We start from the raw sequence: 24,706 nt of genomic DNA, 5'->3' as shown, positions 1-24,706 counted from the left end.
GTTCATAGATAAGGAGTCCAGATGTTTTATGGTCCTCTGATTGGGGTCTAGTTCTGTGTTGTGATGCCCCCACACGGTTTTAAAAGGAAATTCCTTAATTGATGTAAAAAGACATAAATCCATGCGACACATTCATTCCAGCACTGAGAGTGTCAAAGTTCGTCATAAATTTGCACTCCCAAACTCGTCTCTCTCTCTGAGAATTGAAGTTACCTTTCAATACCAGTAATTTCATATCCACGCTGCTGTGATCAGGGATACAGAAATGTTTTGCCACAGGTAGATCCATTCTTTTTTCTCTTATTGTGTGACGATGAGCATTCATCCTTGTCGCCTCAAAAAGACCTTTTTGAATCAGGGTTACCATCCAAGAACAATTGAAAACCAAATTACAAGAGCCACCAGATTGTCAAGGAATCACCTGCTAAATTACAAAGCTAAAGAAGAAAATAACCGAGTGCCTCTAGTAGTCACCTACAACCCAAATCTGGAGGTGCTAAGGGGAGCTGCACGGAAATTACAACATTTACTACAAAAAGATGCCCGATTGAAATCCATTTTTCCAGACCCCCCACTGCTGTGTTTTAGGCAGCCCCCAAATTTAAGAAGCATCATTGTCAGAAGCTCCCTGTCCTCTACAACAACTGCAGGAACCTTTCCTTGCAACCAGAAAAAATGTAAAACCTGTCCATTTATAATGACCACGGACAAGATAAAGATCCCCAACTCACATCAGGACTACAAGATCGCAGGTACTTTCAGCTGCATTACATCTAATGTGGTGTACTTAATTATTTGTACTAAATGTCCAACTGGGGGTATGTATGTGGGGGAGACAGGGCAAAAGCTTAGAACAAGGATGAATGCTCATCGTCACACAATAAGAGAAAAAAGAATGGATCTACCTGTGGCAAAACATTTCTGTATCCCTGATCACAGCAGCGTGGATATGAAATTACTGGTATTGAAAGGTAACTTCAATTCTCAGAGAGAGAGACGAGTTTGGGAGTACAAATTTATGACGAACTTTGACACTCTCAGTGCTGGAATGAATGTGTCGCATGGATTTATGTCTTTTTACATCAATTAAGGAATTTCATTTTAAAACCGTGTGGGGGCATCACAACACAGAACTAGACCCCAATCAGAGGACCATAAAACATCTGGACTCCTTATCTATGAACTGGTCCAATGTTTATATTTATGTTTCTCCCTCTCCCATATTGATAGTTCTGCTTCACGTCACTTGTCTTATCTATTGCATTTTTTCTAGGCTGTATTGTGCATAAATATGTGACTCTTCAGATTTTGTATTAGTCTAGCCTGATGAAGAGACCTGAGTAGTCTCGAAAGCTTGCAATGTGTTACCATCTTTTCAGTTAGCCATTAAAAGGTATCAACTACTGAGGACTCTCAATCCTGAATATTTGTCATGTCGGTGGGAATTTGAACACCCAGATATTGGATAGCCCCGGATTTCCAACGAAAGGGGAAATTCCCCATGGTCCTCACAAGTTCTGCCTGTCCCAGGGATATATTAAGGGCTTCAGTTTCATGAAAATTGATTTGAAAATTGCTGACTGCAGGAGGTCATCAGCAAAAAGAGAGACCTTATGAGCGCGGTCTACCCATAGACCGTGCACACTGGGATTCTTTCTAATTGCCACTGCCAAATGTTCCATAACTACCTTGTATAAAAGGGGCGACATAGGGCATCCTTGTCGTGTGCCGTTCCCAACGGCTATAGAATCTGACATTGCACCGTTGACTCTAACCCTCGCCGAAGGACCGGAATATAGAGCTGCAATCCTATGTAGGAAACGGCTCCCCAGGCCCATCTGTCGTAAGGCCGAAAACATGAAGCCCCAGTGTACACGGTCAAAGGCCTTCTCCGCGTCAATCGACAGCAAAGCCAGCGGTTTGTGTATTTAATTTAGCATGTGTGGTCAAAATAAGGGTCTTGCCTATGCCATCTCTCGCCTCCCTCCCCTGCACAAACTCCACTTGGTCCGAATGTACAACTAAAGGCAGGAGGGGAGCTAACCGGTTAGCTAAAACTTTCGCGTAGAGTTTTACATCAACGTTAATGAGAGATATTGGGCGATAATTAGTCACCACCGTGGAGTCTTTCCCTGGCTTCGGTATTACTGTACTTAAAAGCCCCTAAGGATTGTGGGACAAACGGGGAGTCGCTCGCAATGGAGTTGAAGACCAACGTCATAATGGGATTAAGTTGCTCTCGGAACATCTTGTAGAAATGAGGGGAGAAGCCGTCCGGTCCCGGACTTTTACCAGCCGGGGTGTTCTGAATGACTTTGTCAAGCTCTTCAGTCGTAAAATCAGTTTCCAATGGTGACATTAAGTCTGTGGCCAGTGTCGGGAGGGCGGTATCATGTATAGAAGTTTCTATTTGTGGTTGGGGGTCCAGGGGCGATTGAGGGGGGCAATCTCCGTTAATATTGTACAATGTATGATAACGTCGCATTATATCAAGGATTTCCTTTGGGTTCGACGTTGTTTGGTCACGGTGCTGCTGGAGAGATGGGATGTATGTGGTCTGACAGTGTGGGTGCAGAAACCTAGCCAGCAGGCGTCCACATTTATTAGCTTGGCCGTATAGTATACTTTTAAAGCGATTTCTATGATGACGAGACTTCTCGTTTAGCAGGGACTTCAGGTCATCTCTACATATGATCATTCTGCGTCCCCAGACCAGTCTTAGGGTGTGTGCACACGCTGCGGATCCGGCCGCTGCGGATTCTCAGCAGTTTCTGCTGCGGTGTACAGTACCATTTTTCCCTATGGGAAATGGAAACCGCTGTGCAGACGCTGTGGAATTTTCTGTGGTTTCTAAACCGCAGAAAGAATTGACATGTCAATTCTTTCTGCTGATTCCGCAGTGGTTGCCCATTCCGCAGTGGTTGCCCACCATTGTGGAGATGGTGAAACCACAGGGCCAAACTGCAGGATAATCCGCAGATAAACCGCAGGTCTTTTGACCTGCGGATTTATCTGCAGATTTTGCAAAATCCGCACGGATGAATCCGCAGCAGATTCCACAGCGTGTGCACGTACCCTTATGCATCGCCTCCAGGGTTATTATTTTTTCAGTGAGGTCCATAATTTTCCCTATTTTTCAATTGTTTCAAGCAGGAACCATGTTTAATAAGTACCCCTCTAAGGACGCACTTAAGGGTTTCCCATTTGATAGGCATAGCAGTGGTGTCGTGCGTGTGATCTTGTAAGAATGCTGCTATGGTAGTCTTAACGTCAGTCACGCAAGTAGGGTCTTTTAGAAGATTATCATTCAGTCTCCACGTCCACTGGCGCGTCACCGAGTCAGGAGGACTGATGTCAAAAAAGACTGGAGCATGATCCGACCAGCGGAAACTGCCAATGGACGGTTTCGGGTCCCAGGCCAATGCGCAATGACTAAGGAGAAAAATCTATTCTGCCGTATGAGTTATGTGGCGTGGAGAAGAACGTATAATCTTTCACATTATGGTTTTGGAGCCTCCAAACATCAGTAAGACGTAGGTCATGGAGATCCCTTTTCAGAGATGACAGCTGACGAAGAGAAAGGTAGGATTTTGTCGCCGTGGAGTCTATCGTTGGGTTAAGAGTCAGGTTAAAGTCTCCCCCAAGTATAACAACCCCTTCAGCGAAATCGGCCACTGTCTTCAGGAAAGACCTGGTGGCTTGAATTTGGTCCTGGCTGGGGGCGTACCAACCCCTATAGTGTATGTTGTTGAAAAAATCTGGATTTTCAAGATCACATACCTCCCCTCAGTATCAATTAGTGTGTCCAGTATGGTGTGTTGGAGGGATTTGTGGAGTGATATAGACACACCTCGGGATCGTGAGTCCGGGTTGGCGCTATGGAACCAGGTCGTGTAGTAGCGATCAGGTATATTAGGGACATGGCCAATTTTAAAGTGGGTCTCCTGTAGGATCAATACGTTTACTCTTTTCTTGTGCATACCATATAGGATATGCCACTGTTTCTGCGGTACATTAAAGCCCCTAACGTTCAAAGAGCCCAATGTAATCTTTTGTGTGGCAGTCTTACCAGGCATTGTATTTGTAGTCCGGAATCGAGAAAGTCAGGCTTTGTTCAAAAGGATGGATCGGCTTCGGAGTCCAGCGCCCGCTGTGGAAAAAGGGAAGGGGGGGGGGGGGAGAAGCTAGTAGGGTGGAGAGAATGTAAACAAAGAAAGTAGACAGAGGAGTAGAGAAAAAAAAGCAAAGGGTAGAAGTAAAATTTAACAATACAAGTGTGGATAGGCACACTTCAACAGATAACGTGGAACCTAGTGGAGGTAAGTGTTAATTGCTGCACACCTCAGTGGCGAAACAGCACCTCCGGGGGGGGGGGGGGTAAGTGTACGACAAGAAGGGAGATGGAGACTCCGTCTCCTCCAGTCCCCAACCTCATAATGATATAACAGTTGCATACCCAGGCAGGGAATCTACCAGATAGAGTATATAAAACCTTAGCTAATAAACACATAAGCCGTTAACATATTACACATCTTAAATGGCATCAGTACCATCGCGACTGACAGTGTTAAAGATGCCATAACATTTAAATCTGAAGCAGCATAAGCTTTCAGGAATCAGATCTTCCCTTGAAGTAGGACACAACAGAATGGTGAGCGATTAAAGGCATATGAAAGTAGTTAGCATGGAATATCAGCTGTCTAAGAGTATATGGGGGAGGGGAGGGGGAGGAACGAGGAAAAGAAGGGGGGGGGGAGAGAAAGGGGGAATCAACGGATGTTAAAAACTGATTTGAGCTTCAGTTCTGTATTGCCAGTAGAAATGATCCCTAGTCCCCGTCACCCACCCAAACAAATGGGAACCAACCCCAAATCAAAAAGCTGAGTAATCAATCAGTGTCTCCTCCTGGATGTATGCGCCCATGTCCATTGGGCCGTCTTCCGAGTCGTCTCTGCCGTTTAGGAGCCTGACCCCTACGAGGATCATCCAGTCTATAAAATGTTGGTAAGAGTGGCCAGTCAGGGATGTCCACCTCAGGTATATCCAGGGTGGCCGAGAATGCTGGGATTCCACTAGGGTGGCTCAAACGATGCACTCTGAACCCGGAGGCAAAACGGGAACCCCCAGGTGTAGAGAAGGTCATGCTGCCGCAGCATATCCAAGAGAGGGTGAAAAGCTCTGCGCCTCTGTAAAGTCCATCTTGTCAGGTCTGGTAGAAGCTGTATGCGGGTGTCCAAGTGGTTTATGGGTCTTGCTCTCCTGGCTGCCCCCATGACCGCATCTTTAATTTGGTACTTATGGACCCGGCAAATCACATTCTCGGTGGGTCCTGTTCACTAGGATGCGGGCCAAGAGCCCTATGGGCATGTTCTAGCTCCAAAGGAGTGTCTTGGGGCCTATCTAATACCGAGTTGAAGATGCCTCTCAAAGTGGTATCTAACTCCTGGGGAGGTATAGATTCGGGTAATCCCCGTATTTTTATGTTCCTGCGTCCCCTGTTTTCAGAGTCATCCAGCATCTCTGCTAGGGTCTGTAGATGTCTAGCTTGAGCGGCCATGGTAGCCTCCTAAGCCACCAGGCTATCATTCAATGAAGCCAGAAGCTGATCATGGGATTCAACTTTCTCCCCGCGTTGTTGGATGTCATCCTTAAGTATGGAAAGTTCAGCTTTATAGAAAGGTTCCAAATGAACAATGTATTGTTCCATGTCCTGTTTCGTCGGGATGTCTTTTATTTTATTATATAGTAACGTAAGATCAACTCCCATGGATGCTGCAGATTGTCCCATAAAGAAAGGGGCAGATGGTCCACACTGTGATGTCAGGGATGCAGCTAACTGGTGGGTAGGTGGGGGAGCTATGGCAGATGGCAGTCCAGCCTGATGGGAAGATGACATGGTGTAATTTGACTGCCCTCTCATCGTAGGGTCGGCTTCCCCCTGTACTGTAGCACCGATGGTGGTGATAAGACTGGTGTCAGGGGGAGTAATTGTGCCTCTCTGAGAGCATGGCGTGGAGAGCCCCGGAGAAATCACCTCTGGGCCTTCACATACCGCGCTGGTATGAGGCCATGCTGGCGTGCTTGCGTGGTCTCCCTGTGAGAGACAGGCCTCCAGGGGCTGAGCGGTTTTGTTGTGAGGAGAGCGCCCCGTCTCCTGCGGAGCCTCCAAGGCCACCCCGCCAGATCCCCGAGGGGTCCCCCTGCAGTCCTCCTTCCCTTCAGACTGCTCCCCCACCTCCTGTACCTTGCCTACCGCTGACAGCAGGGCCGGCTGCAATTTGCGCGCCAAATCCATCATGGCGCCTGCGGCTTTCTTCCCCGCTCCTGTGAAGTAGCGGGAGATGTTATGGGGAGCCTTTTCAGACGCCGCGGGGCCGGTGGACGTGCTCCCTCTGCCTCTTCTGGTGGTCATCGGGCTAGAAGTCATCTGAATATGTCTGATAGGTCGGTAACCGGTATAGGAGCGGGAGCTCTCCAGAACACGTCCTTACTCCTTGCACTCCCTCTTTTTATATACTAAAAATGTTTTTCTAGCAGAAAGAGCGTGCAGTATCCGAATCACTTAGTAATATTCTCTGAAATGTAGAACAATCATAACAGAAATATATTCGAAGTAGGAATGTCCTACTTGGAATCATGACAATTTCTTTATCTCATTAACCCCTTTCTGACTGCTGACAGGATAGTACATCAGCAGTCACTCCCCTGCTTTGAGGTGGGCTCCGGCGGTGAGCCCAGCTCAAAGCCGCGACATGTCAGCTGTTATGAACAGCTGACATGTGCCCGCAATAGGCGCGGGCGGATTGGCCATCCGTCCACCCTATTAACTAGTTAAATCCCGCTGTCAAGCGCTGACAGCGGGCATTTAACTAGAGCTGCCGGGCCAGAAGTGAGCTCATTGCCAACCCCCGTCACGTGATCGGGGGATGGCGACGCATTGCCTGGACAACCAGAGGTCTCATAGAGACCTCTATGGTTGTTGCAGGCAGATTGCTTTGAGCTCCGCCGGTGGCCGGCGCTCAAAGCACTGCAGTAAATCTGCTACATATGGGTGATCTGCTCATCGCCCATATGTAGCAGAGCCGATCGGGTTGTGCATGCTTCAAGCCTCCTACGGAGGCTACTGAAGCATGCGAACAGTAAAAAAAAAAAAAAAATGTTTAAAATGAAAAAAAAAGAAAAACCTAAAAGTTCAAATCACACCCCCCCTTTCACCCCAATCAAAATAAAACTATTAAAAAAAAAATCACACATACACATATTGGGTATTGCCGCGTTCAGAATGACCCGATCACTAAATGGCGTAGAAAGAAAAAAAATACAAAACGCCAGAATTACGTTTTTTTTTTTTAACGCCGCGACATTAAATTAAAATGCAGTAACGGGCGATCAAAATAACATATCTGCACATAAGTGACATCATTAAAAACTTCACCTTGGTCCACAAAAAATAAGCCCTCACTTGACCCCAGATCACGAAAAATGAAGTTACAGGTCTCGGAAAATTGCGTTTTTTTTTTTTTGTTTGTTTTTTTTTTTAGTAAACTTTGGAATTTTTTTTCACCACCTAGATAAGAGAACAGTAGACATATTTGGGGTCTATGAACTCGAAATTACCTGGAGAATCCTAATGGTAGGTCAGTTTATGCATTTATTGAACTTGGCAAAAAAGCCAAGCAAAAGAGTGTGGGATTGCACTTTTTTTTTTGCAATTTCATCACACTTGTAATTTTTTTCCTTGTTTTCAAGTACATGACATGTTAAAACCAATGATGTCGTTCAAAAGTACAACTCGTCCCGCAAAAAATAAGCCCTCACATGTGGCCATATTGACAGAAAAAAAATTATGGCTCTGGGAAGGAGGGGAGCGAAAATCGAAAAATCTCTGGTCATGAAGGGGTTAAAGGGAACCTTTCAGGCCCCCAAAACCACCAGCAGTTGTCTACATAGCTAAATTCCCTGCCTAACAGTCCCTTTATTATATTACACACACACACACACATCTTTAGAAAATGTTTTTCTGTTTGATATGTAAATGGTGCCATTGACTAGTTGATGGGACATTAGTTTCCCCAGACTAGTCTGCACACTTAGCTTATCATGTGGGTGCGATAACATGCAAGCGCCAATGTCCTCACCAGTGCTCTATGTACGTTCTGTTTACGTACAGCTTCTTTCCCTCACTGCATTGATCCTCCTGAAGCCAGATGTACTCGTGCCAGTTTCAGAGAGGCACGAGTGTAATGTAGTAAAGGGACTGTTAGGCAGGGTACTTGGTTATATAGACAACTGCTAGTGGGTCTGGGGACATGGGGTGACCTGATCGGTCCCTTTTTAAAGGGAATCTGTCACTATGTGCATGCAGTTTTGTCTGTGTGGGAGAAGCAGAGCAGAATGATAAAAGTACAGCCATGATTGAAACATTTGGCACCCTTGAAATCGTTCCAGAAAATGAAGGTCTCCCCCAAAATTGTTGCCCACATTTATTTCCTTTGTGTGTATTGGAACAACACCAAAACAACAGAGGGAAAAAAAGACTCCAATAATGGGTCTGACAAAATTGTGGGCACCTTTCGAAAGTTGTGGGTAAACAACTTTGCTTCAAGAATGTGATGGTTGTTCAAACTCACCTGCTGCAAGTAACAAGTGTGGACAATACGATTACACCTGTAGCCAGATAAAAAAGGGAAGAAGTTGACTCAATCTTTACATTGTTTGTTTGTATGTGCCACACTAAGTATTGAGAATAGAAAAAGAGCACTGTCCCAGGACTTGAGAATCACAATTGTTGAATACTATCAACAATCTCAAGGTTACAAGTCCATCTCCAGCAATCTTGATATTCATTTGTCCACAGTGCACAACATAAACAAGAAGTTTACAACTCATGGCACCAAAGCTAATCTCCCTGAATGAGACTGCAGAGAAAAATCGATGAAAGGTTGCAATACAGGATAAACACCCGAAATCAAGTTCCAAAGAAATTCAAGATGTCCTGCAGGCGCAGAGTGCATCACAGTCTCTGTGATCTATCTGTCGACATTTGAATGAAATGCTAGGGCAGGAGACCGAGAAGGGTCACAATGCTGACACAGAGACACAAAAAATGCTAGACTGCAGTTTTCCAAAATGCACATGAGTAAACCAAAATCCTTCTGGGAAAGTGTCTTGTGGAAAGATGAGACCAAGATAGAGCTGTTTGGTAAAGCATATCATTCTAAAACTGAATGAGGCCTACAAAGAAACGAACACAGTACCTACAGTCAAATATGGTGGTGGTGGAGGTTCAAAGAGGTTTTGTGGGATGTTTTGCTGCTGCTGGCACTGGGTGCCTTGACTATGTGCAAGGTATGAAATTTGAAGATTACCATAGGATTTTGGGTCACAAGGTAGTACATAGTGTAAGAAAGTTGGGTTTGCATCCTAGGTTATGGGTCTTCCAGCAGGACAGTGATCCCAAACATACTTCAAGGAGCACACTGAAATGGAGGGAAACAAAGTGCTAGAGAGTTCTGATGTGGCCAGCAATGAGTCTGGATCTAAATCCCATTGAACGTGAATCGGCAGCCGCCCTCACGTACCAAAGTTCAAACACTCAACAGGCATCATTGGCAAGCCTTCCTGACTAAAGAACTGAGGCTGGCATCTAGGGTTGCTGAGCGGAAGTGGAAAAGATCCCACACCAAACGAGCACTTTATCGCATTCAGTAAGTCATTACGTTCAAGCCCACACTGGCTGCAGCAAAACAAACATACTGTTAAGCTCTTATATCCTCCCTGTCTCAGAATCCTAAACAGCTATTCAACACTTTCAATTCTCTTATTTGTCTCCCAGCGCCTCCTCCCTTTCATCTCCGCTGAAGACTTTACCTCAATCTTCAAACAGAAGATTGATAACATCAGAGAAAGCTTTGGCCTACATCCCCCAAAGCCGCTCCTCATCACCACTCAGGCCTCCTAATCTAAAACCAGCATATCCACCATTACAGAAGATCAACTTTCCTCTTTACTCTCTAAATCACATTTCACCACCTGTGACCTTGACCCGATCCTATCCTACCTCATCCCAAACCTCACCACAATCTTCATCCCAACCCTAACCCACCTCTTCAATCTCTCACTAACAACCGGTTTCTTCCCCTCATGCTTCAAACATGCCTCAAAAAGCCCTCCCATGACTCATCCTCTGTCTAGCTATCGCTCCATATCACATCCCCACATGCCTCAAAACTACTTGAACAACATCTTCATTTTGAACTGTCCACCCACCTCTCCTGCTCCCTGTTCGACTGCTTACCATTCCAATGAAACTGCCCTGACTAAAATCACCAATGACCTACTAACTGCCAAATCCACTCTGTCGTCCTCCTCCTGGACCTGTCATTTGCCTTCGACACAGTGGACCATTCCCTCTTACTACAGATACTCTCATCCCTTCGCATCACAGACTTGGCCCTATCTTGGCGTAAAGGGGGTTTTACACATAGCGATATCGCTAGCAATATTGCTATAACGTCACCGATTTTGTGACGTTATAGCGATATCGCTATGTGTGATACTCGCCTCCAACCGACTCCCCCGCTGTCCATCGCTGATCGCGCGCGGCTCCATTTCTCGTCGGGCGCTTCCTGTGGTGCCGACGAGCAACGTGTGGAGGCGGGCGGGAGGACGTCAGGATCGCTGCGTCTAAAAGGTAAGTATCGTCCGCTGTATCGCTGCTGCATCGCTGTGAGATCTGCCTGTGTGGCAGCTCACTAGCGATCATTTAGCGATGCACCAGCGATCCTGACCGGGTCGTATCGTGGTCGGGATCGCTGGTGCATCGCTAAATGTAAAAGGGCCTTAACAGTCACCCCCCCAGCCTGTACACATGGACCATACTGTAATCAGGTTTACATTAGCATTCCTTGCCCTGTATCTGGTGGGGGCATGCTTGTCTTTGTTCCACTCTGCAGGGGGCATCTCCAATACACAAACCTGTACAGAGACTGCAGACAGGGTTTCTGGAATGTTCTTAGTCCTTGCAGCTATGTTTAAGGGGGTGGGTGTTGGGATCAGCCCCTTCGTTGGGCAGCGATACTAAGAGTGGTAGGACAATAAGCCACATGGTCAGTTAGTTGATGCTGTATGTTTTGAAGGACAGGGATCTGCAGCTGTGGCTGGATCCTGGTATCATGTATGGAGATAGGATATTATGTTGCCACATGGAATTGTGATGTCTCACCACCCTACTGGATTTGAGGACTGAATCTAAAGACTATTGTGTGGTGACCTGCGAAGGGCTGGGATCTTATGCTGAGGTGAGATCCCAGTGACCGTGTGTATTGTTAGAAGTGGTCATGTGGGATTGAGTTGTGTCCCTCATCTGCTGGATCCATTAAATTCACCCAAGGACTATTTCTATATTTTCCTGGCATCGGATTGCCGGGTGGTGCCCCTGAATGTGTTCTCTTTATGTGGACTAATTATGGATGCTGCAGATTTACTTTGATTTGTGTTGTCACAGTCCCCTGTTCCAATAAGGGTACTGTCACACTTAGCGATGTACCAGCGATCCCGACCAGCGATATGACGCGGTCAGGATCGCTGGTACATCGCTAAGTGGTCGCTAGTGAGCTGCCACACAGACAGATCTCACTAGCGACATCGCTGGGGACGGGGGTCGCTACTTACCTGTCACACCAGGCGATCCTGCGTCCTCCCGCCTGGCTCCATGCGTCGCTCGTCGTCACAGCAGGAAGTGCCGCAGGAAGCAGACGACGAGAAACAGTCCAGCCTGTTCTCGCGCGATCAGCGATAACCAGCGGGGGAGCCGGTCGTAGGTAAGTATCAGACATAGCGATATCGCTAGCAATATCGCTATAACGTCACAAGTTATAGCGATATTGCTAGCGATATCTCAGTGTGACAGGCCCTTAAATCCTGTTGGATTGTTTATTGGCCTGGTGTCTCTTCCTGCTCTGTCGCATACCCCGTCACACTTGCATTTCCTCATACCTAACAGACTGGACGTTCTGTATCTCCCACTCACACACCACCTCCTCACCTTGCCCTCTATCTGTCGGTATCCCCCAAGGTTCAGTCCTAGGTGCCCTACTCTTCTCAATCTTCACCTTCGGCCTGGGGCAGCTCATAGAGTCCCCCGGCTTTCAGCATCACCTCTATGCTGATGACACACAGATCTACCTCTCTGGACCCATAATCGCCTACTTACTAATCCCACAATGTCCACTATTTCATCTTTTCTGCTAGATTTCTAAAACTTGGCTATAACAGAGTTCATCATCTTTCCACCATCCCACCAACCCACACAACAGACCTATCCATCGAACTAAATGACCTCCCATTCTCCCCAGTCCCGCAAGCTCGCTGCCTTGGGGTAATCCTTGACTCTAATCTCTCCTTCAAACCACATATCCAAGCCCTGTCCATTTCCTGCTGATTCCAACTCCATAATATCTCTCAGATCTGTACATTCCTCAACCAAGACTCTGCAAAAAAAAACTTGTGCATGCCCTATTCATCTCCCGCCTCGACTACTGCAACCTCCTGCTTTGTGGCATCCCCTGTAACACTCTCGCACCACTCCAATCTATCCTAAACGCTGCTTCCCGATAAATCCACCTAACCAGAGACTCCAGTTCAAAACCCTAATCTTGGCATACAAAGCCATCCACAACCTGTCTCCTCCATACAGCTGTAACCTAGTCTCTCGGGACTTACCTTCACGCAACCTCCAATCTTCACAAGATTTCCTTCTCTACTCCCCTCTTATCTCCTCTTCCTACAGTCGCATACAAGATTTTTCCTGTGCATACTCCCTACTTTGTAACTCTCTACCCAAACATATACTCTCACCTACCTTGGAAACCTTCAAAAGGCACCTGAAGACCTACCTCTTCCGATAAGCCTACAACCTGCTGTAACCCCCGTTCCATGGGCGGACATACTGCCCGTTCATCTGGTGCACTGCACCGGGGCCCAGAGCCTCCAGGGGGCCCTTCAAGGCGGCTAATGATGAGGGCAATCTGGCCGTTTTCTCTAGGCCCGAGGCTCCGGGGGGCCCCTGGCTAGATTGCCCTCATGTGTAGTGGCGGGCAGGGAGCGATCCAAGCTGCTCCGCTGCCTGCAGGAGCCAAGCTGCAAGGACCCGTCCTGCTTCCTGCCCGCCGCCCGCGCTTCCTGTCTGACACAGGAGGAGCACCGCTGAATGACCTCATTCAGCGGCCGCTGCTGTGTCAGAGCGAGGAATCACAGGCAATGCTGCGGACAGGTGAGAGGAGAGAGGTGGCGCGTATGTGTGTATATATGTGTGTGTATATATGTGTGTGTGTATGTGTGTGTTTGTATGTGTGTGTGTGTGTATATGCAGGGCCGGACTGGCCATTGGGCAGTTCTGGCATTTGCCAGAGGGGTCGCCCCCTACCATGAGCCGCTCCCTCTGCAGGAGTACCGGAATTAGTAGCATCCTCAGCTGTGAGCATTGTATTTCACGAGCTGCCACAGCCGCCGCTATATAACGAGCCGGCAATCAGCGGGCTGTAAACTACAACTCCCAGCATGCATAGCGCGGTTAGGGGCCCGATCGTGGAGCTGCAGCCGCTCATTGGCTGTGCAGCTCCGTTCTTTGATTGATCAGGCTGCAATTGGCCTGACAGGTTGGCTGCTCTGTGCACACAGGACCTGTGATGAGGTCACAGGAGGGGAGGAGTCAGGGGTCACATGATCTGAAGCCTCCGTGTGAGTTTGTGTGTAGGACTCTGCCGTGCTGGTTGTCATGATGCACTGCTAGATGAGGAAAAGTTTGTGTGGGGTTAGCAGGGGTTTACAGGGTGGATGTAGCAGAGCCGTGTGTGTACGAGGTGTACGTAGCGCAGCCGTGTGTGTATGAGGTATACGGAGCGGAGCAGCGTGTGTATGAGGTGTACGGAGCGGAGCCACGTGTGTATGAGGTGTATGGAGTGGAGCCGTGTGTACGAAGTGTATGGAGAGCAGCTGTGTGTGTACATAGCGGATCTGCATGTGTACGAGGTGTACAGAGCGGAGCCGCGTGTGTACGAAGTGGAGCCGCATGTGTATGAGGTGGATGGAGAGAAGCCATGTGTGTACGGAACAGAGCCGCGTGTGTGTGTGTGGAGATGTGCGTGTATTTTGGCATGGGGGGCCCCCATTTGAAAGTTCACACCGGGCCCATAACTTTGTAGTTACGCCACTGCGTGTAGCCCTTCCTCAGGTGCAGTCGTTATGTGACATACTTTATATGTTAGATGAGCTCTTTATAACGTAGCGCTGGCAGCGGGCACTGCGAGCGGACATGGGTCACAGCAGGACATCGAGCTCCTCCAGGGCACTGGAGTTCTTCCAGCATCGGGGCACTAGAGCTGCTTGTCTTCAACTTTCTCCTCATCCTGACAATCCTGACCATCTGGCTCTTTAAGAACCGTCGCTTCAGATTTCTGCATGAGACAGGTGGGGCCATGGTGTATGGTGAGTGACATCTGCAGCTAGCAGCCCTGTGCACAGCCAGTGTTTGTCCTAGGTGGCCAGTGATGGTCCTGGGTGGATGGCATGCTGCAATGACAATGAGGGGTTGGGGGATTGGGATGGGAGGAAGGGGGACTTATAATGGCCTTAGGAACAGGGGGAGGTGGAGGAAGACATTATTATTGCTTATGTCTAACACAGTCCCTTAGTATATAGTGTACTCACTAATTCTGTATAACACCATCCTTAGTTACATAGTTTCCTATTTTATTATGTACTAGCTGAAGAGCCCGGCGCTGCCCGGGCATAGTTACGAACTGTGGTTAGTTATAGCAAATTATAATTATCCTCCATCCCATAATCCCATGCCCATATACCCATCATACATATCCACCATCCCATAGGCCCGTGCCCATATACCCATCATACATATCCTCCATCCCATAGTCCCATGCCCATATACCCATCACACATCCTCCATTCCATAGTCAACCATTATGACATCATAATGAGCGGAGGGGCATGCAACCTATGATGACATCAGTGTCGCCATGGCAACCATTATGTCATAATGAGGGGCGGGGCTTGATACACACACACTTTTTCCCCATTATGTAGATAGGGGCAAAATTGTTTGAGAGAAAGCACTGAAGACTTCTAAGGTGGCCAGGAATGAGTCCAGATCTAAATCCCATAGAACACCTGTGGAGAGATCTAAAAATGGCAGTTTGGAGAAGGCACCCTTCAAATATCAGGGACCTGGAGCAGTTTGACAAAGAAGAATGGTCTAAAATTCCAGCAGAGCATTGGAAGAAACTCATTGATGGTTATCGGAAGCGGATGGTCGCAGTTATTTTGGCTAAAGGTTGTGCAACCAAGTATTAGGCTGAGGGTGCCAATACTTTTTGTCTGGCCCATTTTTGGAGTTTTGTGTGAAATGATCAATGTTTTGCTTTTTGCTTCATTCTCTTTTGTGGTTTTTCATTTAAGACAAATTAAATGAAGATAATACCAAAGAATTTGTGTTTGCAATCATTTTCAGAAAGAAACTGAGTATTATCTGACAGAATTGCAGGGGTGTCGATACTTTTGGCCACAACTGTACATACATGCACACATTGAGCTTTATATATTAGATAACACCATCCCTTATTACCTACCATCCTCTCTAGTTATATATGGTGCCGTCCCTTATTATATAGCTTCCTCTGCTGTTATGTACAGTGCTGTCTCTTATATAGTGTATTCTTGTTAATTTTGTTATTCTCAGTGCCCTCTTTTATTACATAGTTCCCTCTCTTTTTAGATATAAAATGACTGTTGATCGAGGAGCCGGTGACCAGACTACCAGTCCATCAGCTCCTCCATTAGAAAGGAAGCTTTCCCATGCTTCTTCAGCCATCATTGCATTATACAGCTAACAAGACAGGACGGTATGTAATAAAAAACAAGGCTCTATATAATTCAATATGTAAGGGATGGTACTGTACATAACGAGACGGCACTGTGTAAGGGACCGCAATATACTGTACATAATAAAGGAGACTACGTAAAATATATATATAATATGTGTGTGTGGCTATATAGTATCAATAAATATATATATATATATATATATATATATATATATATATATATATATATATATATACAGTCATATGTAAAAGTTTGGTCACCCCTATTAATGTTAACCTTTTTTCTTTATAACAATTTTGGTTTTTGCAACAGCTATTTCAGTTTCATATATCTAATAACTGATGGACTCAGTTATATTTCTGGATTCAAATGAGGTTTATTGTACTAACAGAAAATGTGCAATCTGCATTTAAACAAAATTTGACCGGTGCAAAAGTATGGGCACCCTTATCATTTTCTTGATTTGAACACTCCTAACTACATTTTACTGACTTCCTGAAGCACTAAATTGGTTTTGTAACCTCATTGAGCTTTGAACTTCATAGCCAGGTGTATCAAATCATGAGAAAAGGTATTTAAGGTGGCCACTTGCAAGTAGTTCTCCTATGAAGAGTGGCATCATGGGCTCCTCAAAACAACTCTCAAATGATCTGAAAACAAAGATTATTCAACATAGCTTTTCAGGGGAAGGATACAAAAAGTTGTCTCAGAGATTTAACCTGTCAGTTTCCACTGTGAGGAACATAGTAAGGAAATGGAAGAACACAGGTACAGTTCTTGTTAAGCCCAGAAGTGGCAGGCCAAGAAAAATATCAGAAAGGCAGAGAAGAAGAATGGTGAGAACAGTCAAGGACAATCCACAGACCACCTCCAAAGACCTGCAGCATCATCTTGCTGCAGATGGTGTCACTGTGCATCGGTCAACAATACAGCGCATGCATAACGCCTTTTTGTATGACCAAACAACTCAATCTTTGTTTCATCAGTCCACAGGACCTTCTTCCAAAATGTAACTGGCTTGTCCAAATGTGCTTTTGCATACCTCAGGTGACTCTGTTTGTGGCGTGCTTGCAGAAACGGCTTCTTTCGCATCACTCTCCCATACAGCTTCTCCTTGTGCAAAGTGCGCTGTATTGTTGACCGATGCACAGTGACACCATCTGCAGCAAGATGATGCTGCAGGTCTTTGGAGGTGGTCTGTGGATTGTCCTTGACTGTTCTCAGCATTCTTCTTCTCTGCCTTTCTGATATTTTTCTTGGCCTGCCACTTCTGGGCTTAACAAGAACTGTACCTGTGTTCTTCCATTTCCTTACTATGTTCCTCACAGTGGAAACTGACAGGTTAAGTCTCTGAGACAACTTTTTGTATCCTTCCCCTGAAAAGCTATGTTGAATAATCTTTGTTTTCAGATCATTTGAGAGTTGTTTTGAGGAGCCCATGATGCCACTCTTCATAGGAGAATCAAATAGGAGAACTAATTGCAAGTGGCCACCTTAAATACCTTTTGTCATGATTTGATACACCTGGCTATGAAGTTCAAAGCTCAATGAGGTTACAAAACCAATTTAGTGCTTCAGGAAGTCAGTAAAAAGTAGTTAGGAGTGTTCAAATCAAGAAAATGATAAGGGTGCCCATACTTTTGCACTGGTCAAATTTTGTTTAAATGCAGATTGCACATTTTCTGTTAGTACAATAAACCTCATTTGAATCCAGAAATATAACTGAGTCCATCAGTTATTAGATATATGAAACTGAAATAGCTGTTGCAAAAACCAAAATTGTTATAAAGAAAAAAGGTTAACATTAATAGGGGTGCCCAAGCTTTTACATATGACTGTGTATGTATGTATATATATATATATATATATATATATATATATATACACTCACTGGCCACTTTATTAGGTACACCTGTCCAACTGTGTGTTAAGACTTAATTTCTAATCAGCCAATCACATGGCGGCAACTCAGTGCATTTAGGCATGTAGACATGGTCAAGACAATCTCCTGCAGTTCAAACCGAGCATCAGTATGGGGAAGAAAGGTGATTTGAGTGCCTTTGAACGTGGCATGATTGTTGGTGCCAGAAGGGCTGGTCTGAGAATTTCAGAAACTGCTGATCTACTGGGATTTTCACGCACAACCATCTCTAGGGTTTACAGAGAATGGTCCGAAAAAGAAAAAAAATCCAGTGAGCGGCAGTTCTGTGGCCGGAAATGCCATGTTGATGCCAGAGGTCAGAGGAGAATGGGCAGACTGGTTCGAGCTGATAGAAAGGCAACAGTGACTCAAATTGCCACCCGTTACAACCAAGGTAGGCAGAAGAGCATCTCTGAACGCACAGTGCGTCGAACTTTGAGGCAGATGGGCTACAGCAGCAGAAGACCACACTGGGTACCACTCCTCTCAGCTAAGAACAGGAAACTGAGGCTACAATTTGCACAAGCTCATCGAAATTGGACAGTAGAAGATTGGAAAAACGTTGCCTGGTCTGATGAGTCTCGATTTCTGCTGCGACATTCGGATGGTAGGGTCAGAATTTGGCGTAAACAACATGAAAGCATGGATCCATCCTGCCTTGTATCAACGGTTCAGGCTGGTGGTGGTGGTGTCATGGTGTGGGGAATTTTTTCTGGGCACTCTTTGGGCCCCTTGGTACCAATTGAGCATCGTTGCAACGCCACAGCCTACCTGAGTATTGTTGCTGACCATGTCCATCCCTTTATGACCACAATGTACCCAACATCTGATGGCTACTTTCAGCAGGATAATGCGCCATGTCATAAAGCTCGAATCATCTCAGATTGGTTTCTTGAACATGACAATGAGTTTACTGTACTCAAATGGCCTCCTCAGTCACCAGATCTCAATCCAATAGAGCATCTTTGGGATGTGGTGGAACGGGAGATTCGCATCAGGGATGTGCAGCCGACAAATCTGCGCCAACTGTGTGATGCCATCATGTCAATATGGTCCAAAATCTCTGAGGAATGCTTCCAGCACCTTGTTGAATCTCTGCCACGAAGAATTGAGGCAGTTCTGAAGGCAAAAGGGGGTCCAACCCCTTACTAGCATGGTGTACCTAATAAAGTGGCCAGTGAGTGTATATATACACACACGTAGCTTTGGCGCCATAAAAGGAGGGGTGCCCAGACATATTTCTTGTATAGGGGCTCCAAGCTGTCAGTGTCTGCCCCTGCCCCATTCCACCATACTGCTGCACAACCAACTCTACCCACACCTATTGTATCCTCACACATCCCTTGTAGATTGTGAGCCTTCGCAGGCAGCATCCTCTCCAATTGTACCAGTCGGTAACTCGTTTTGTTCACGATTGTATTTGTTTTTATGTACACCCCTTTTCACATGTAAAGTGCCATGAAATAAGTGTTATAGCCTATGAAGGCGCTGTCCAGTGCTCTCACTAGTTCCCAGATCCTTGCAGCATACTGAATGGAAAGAGGAATGGAGTGATCCAGGGACTGGATCTACATGCAGTTTCTCAAGACACCAAATAGGTGAGTGTATTCACACTGAGTATATACCTCTGGAAACTAATTACTACACTTAGAAGCTTGCGCTTCCCATTTTTCTCCCTATAATCCCCTGTTGTTTCATGGAATAAATGGTGCTATAATAATAACACCTGTTCAGAGATCTTAACATTGCTGTTGGGAGATGGCATCCTTCAAAAATGAGAGACCTGGAGCAGTTTGCAAGAGATGAGTGGCCCAGAATTCCAGTTTAGAGGTGTAAGAACCTTGTTGATGGTTATAGGAACGATTGACTGCAGTTATTTATTCCAAAGCTTGTCCAACCAAATATTAAGGTGAGGGTGCCAATAGTTTTGTTCAACCTAATTTTGGGGCTTTATCGAATTTGCCCCTTTTTTGTGTTGATCAAATGAACTCAAAGGAAATAAATGTGTACAACAAACCGTGTAATTGCAATCATTTTCCTTAACCCCTTACATACAATGGACGTAATATTCCGTCCATGTGACCCTGGACCTAACTACCATGGACGGAATATTACGTCCCAGCGATCAGCGGCGCCCACGTGTCGCTGATTATCACAGCTGACACCCGGCACAATGTGTCAGGGGCGGTCACGGACCGCCCCCGACACGTTAACCCCTTGTACACCGCGATCAAACTCGATCGCGGTGTACCGGGGGTTAAAGGGAAGCATCGGCAGGGAGGGGGCTCCCTCCTTGCTTCCCTGAGCCCCCCACTGCAGCGCAATGTGCAGCGCTGCTGCCGGGGGCTCTTTTCCTACAGAGCTGACTTCCTCACTGCCTGCAAAGCGCAGGCATGAGGAAGTCTGCAGCAGTGCCTGTGACAGACCGCTGATCTGTCACACAGGACGGTGATGTCCCACCTGGGACAAGGTAATAAAGTAAAAAAAAAAGTTAAAAATAATTTAAAAAAAATCGCTAAATAAATTAGTAAAAAAAAAAAAAATATTCCCCAATAAATCCATTTTTTCAAAATAAAAAAAACAATAAAAGTACACATATTTGGTATTGCCGCGTCCGTAGCGACCCGCCCTATAAAACTGTTCCATTAGTTAACCCCTTTAGCGAACCCCTTAAAAAAATAAAAATAAACGAAGCAAAAAATGATTTATTATCATACCACCGAACAAAAAGTGTAATAACGCGCGATCAAAAAGACACATATAAATATCCATGGTACCGCTGAAAACGTCATCTTGTCCCGCAAAAAATGAGCCACCATACAGCGTCATCCGCAAAAAAATAAAAAAGTTATAGCTCGCAGAATAAAGCGATACAAAAATAATTTTTTATATAAAATTGTTTTCATTGCAAAAAACCGACAAAGCATAAAAAAAACGACCTAAATGAGGTATCGCTGTAACCGTACTGACCCGAAGAATAAAAACGCAATATCAATTTTACCGCACGCGGAACGGTGTAAACGCACCCCCCAAAAGAAATTCATGAAACGCTGGTTTTTGTTCATTCTGCGTCCCAAAAATCGGAATAAAAAGCGATAAAAAAAGTCACGTGCCCGAAAATGGTACCAATGAAAACGTCAACTCGTCCCGCAAAAAATAAGACATCACATGACTCAGAGGGTCAAAATACGGAAAAATTATAGCCCACAATATGTGGTGATGCAAAAAATATTTTTACAATAAAAAGCGTCTTTTAGCGTCTGACAGCCGCCAAACATAAAAACCGCCATAAATAGTAAATCAAACCCCCCGTTATCACCACCTTAGTTAGGGAAAAATAATAAAACTAAAAGAAAATGTATTTATTTCCATTTTCCCATTTGGGTTAGGGCTAGGGCTCAGATTAGGGTTAGGGGTGTGTTGGGGTTAGGGTTGGAGTTATAATTGGGGGGGTTTCCACTGTTTGGGCACATCAGGTGCTCTCCAAAGGCAACATGGCATCTGATCTCAATTCCAGCCAATTCTGCGTTGAAAAAGTCAAATGGTGCTCCTTCCCTTCCAAGCTCTGCCATGCGCCCAAACAGTGTTTTACCCCCACATATGGGGTATCAGCCTACTCAGGACAAATTACAAAACAACTTTTGGGGTCCAATTTCTCCTGTTACCCTTAGGAAAATAAAAAATTGGGGGCAAAAATATAATTTTGCGGAAAAAATTTTTTTTTTTATTTTCACGCCCAGGCGTTATAAACTTCTGTGAAGCACTTGGGGGTTCAAAGTGCTCACCACACATCTAGATAAGTTCCGTGGGGGGTCTAGTTTCCAAAATGGGGTCACTTGTGGGGGGTTTCCACTGTTTAGGTACATTAGGGGCTCTCCAAAGGCAACATGACACCCGCAGACCATTCCATCAAAGTCTGCATTCCAAAACGTCACTACTTCCCTTCCGAGCCCATACAGTAGTTTTCTCCCACATATGGGGTGTCAGCGTACTCAGGACAAATTGGACAACAACTTTTGGGGTCCAATTTCTGCTGTTACCCTTGGGAAAATAAAAAAATGGGGACTAAAAGATTTTGTGGAAAAAATACGATTTTTTTTTTATTTTCACGCCCGGACGTTATAAACTTCAGTGAAGCACTGGGGGGTTCAAAGTGCTCACCACACATCTAGATAAGTTCCTTGGGGGGTCTAGTTTCCAAAATGGTGTCATTTGTGGGGGGTTTCTACTGTTTTGGTACATCAGGGGCTTTCCTAACGTGACATGGTGTCCGATCTCAATTCCAGACAAAATCGTCAAATGGTGCTGCTTCCCTTCCGAGCTCTGCCATGCGCCCAAATAGTGGTTTACTCCCACATGTGGGGTATCAGCGTACTCAGGACAAATTGCACAATAACTTTTAGGGTCCTGTTACCCTTGGAAAAATAAAAATTGGGGGTGAAAAGATCATTTTTGTGGAAAAAATATGATTTTTTAATTGTACCGCTGTACGTTATAAACTTCTGTGAAGCCCTTGTGGGTTCAAAGTTCTCACCACATATCTAGATAAGTTCCTTGGGGGGGTCTAGTTTCCAAAATGGGGTCACTTGGGGGGGTTTCCACTGTTTAGGTACATCAGGGGCTCTCCAAACGCGACATGGCGTCCGATCTGAATTCCAGCCAATTTTGCATTGAAAAAGTCAAACTGCGCTCCTTCCCTACTGAGGTCTGCCATGCGCCGAAACAGTGGTTCCCCCCCACATATCAGGTATCAGCGTACTCAGGACAAATTGCACAATAACTTTTGCAGTCCAATTTCTCCTGTTACCCTTGGTAAAATAAAGAAAATTGAACCTGAAGTATTTTTTTTGTGAAAAAAGTTAAATGTTCATTTTTTTTTAATATTCAAAAAATTCCTGTGACGCACCTAAAGGGTTAATAAACTTCTTGAATGTGGTTTTAAGTACCTTAAGGGGTGCAGTTTTTAGAATAGAATGGTGTCACTTTTGGGTATTTTCTATCATATAGACCCCTCAAAGTGGCTTCAAATGTGATGTGGTCCCTAAAAATAAAATGGTGTTGCAAAAATGAGAAATCGCTGGTCAATTTTTAACCCTTATAACTTCCTAACAAAAAAAAAATTTTGGTTCCAAAATTGTGCTGATGTAAACTAAACATGTGGGAAATGTTATGTATTAAGTTTTTTGTGTGCCGCATCGCTGTGATTTAAGGGCATAAAAATTCAAAGTTGGAAAATTGCGAAATTTTCAAAATTTTCGCCAAATTTCCATTTTTTTCACAAATAAACGCAAGTTATTTGAATGCAATTTTACCACTAACATGAAGTACAATATGTCACGAGAAAACAATGTCAGAATCACCGGGATCCATGGAAGCGTTCCAGAGTTATGACCTCATAAAGGTACAGTGGTCAGAATTGTAAAAATTGGCCCGGGAGTTAACGTGCAAACCACCCTTGGTAGTGAAGGGGTTAAGAAATACTTTAATTTTCTGGAACAATTTCAAGGGTGCCAACACTTTCGGGCATGACTGTATGTTGAAAAACATGCACTATAACTTCTATTTTATTCAATGAAATCCCTGGTATTTGTATATGAGTCCAGTGGGCGGTGCTACTAGTTTCTGAACGGTATCTGCACATAGTCATACAGTACCACCGTCCACTGGACTCATGCCTACAAACACCAGGGATTTCACTGATTAAAATAAAGTTTTACTGTAACTTTTCACACAATGTCTATCAATTTGATCATTTCTTCTATAACATCCTGACTACAGCTCACATACCATTTTCAGCCAAAGTCCCCTTTAGATGACAGCCCATATATAAATCTGGACACTACTGGGTATGTCAACTTGAATCCTAATCGCCTACCATATCTGATCTCCCCCAATCTTTTGCCCATTCTCTATCCTGCCTTTTTGCTTTTTATTTTCATTTTCTATTTTTGAAAAACATTCAATATAAACATAAAAAAAATAATCCCTAGTGGTGATTGCAGCCAGCTGATTATTAGTACAGACATGTTTCTATTATTTTTTAGAAAAAAAGTCTGTCTTTCATCAAAGAGGGGCCAAGCACCGTAGAACAAAATTCACTGCAGGTTTCGTACTGGATACAGGACTCATGGTGGACAGAGCAGAGTGCTGTGCCTTTTGAGTGTACAGTCATGGCCAAAAGTTTTGAGAATGACACAAATATTAATTTTTACAAAGTCTACTGCTTCATTTTTTCTAATGGCAATTTGCATATACTCCAGAATGTTATAAAGAGTGATCAGCTTAACAGCAATTACTTGCAAAGTCAATATTTGCCTAGAAAATTAACTTTATCCCCCAAAACACATTTCAACATCATTGCAGCCCTGCCTTAAAAGGACCAGCTAACATTGTTTCAGTGATTGCTCCATTAACACAGGTGTGGGTGTTGATGAGGACAGGGCTGGAGATCAATCTGTCATGATTAAGTAAGAATGACACCACTGGACACTTTAAAAGGAGGCTGGTGCTTGGCATCATTGTTTCTCTTCTGTTAACCATGGTTATCTCTAAAGAAACACATGCAGTCATCATTGCACTGCACAAAAATGGCCTAACAGGGAAGAGTATCGCAGCTAGAAAGATTGCACCTCAGTATCGCATCATCAAGAACTTCAAGGAGAGAGGTTCCCTTGTTGGCAAAAAGGCTCCAGGGCGTCCAAGAAAGACCAGCAAGCGCCAGGACCGTCTCTTAAAAGTGTTTCAGCTGCGGATCGGGCTACCAGCAGTGCAGAGCTTGCTCAGGAATGGCAGCAGGCAGGTGTGAGAGGTGGAGACTCTTGGAGCAAGGCCTGGTCTCAAGGAGGGCAGCAAAGAAGCCACTTCTCTCCAGAAAAAACATCATGG

The sequence above is a fragment of the Dendrobates tinctorius genome, unplaced genomic scaffold (genome assembly GCF_039654945.1).
Source record: "Dendrobates tinctorius isolate UK_male_01 unplaced genomic scaffold, ASM3965494v1 ptg000051l, whole genome shotgun sequence".
Lineage (NCBI taxonomy): Eukaryota > Metazoa > Chordata > Amphibia > Anura > Dendrobatidae > Dendrobates > Dendrobates tinctorius.
Note: the sequence above shows the minus strand (reverse complement) of the source record.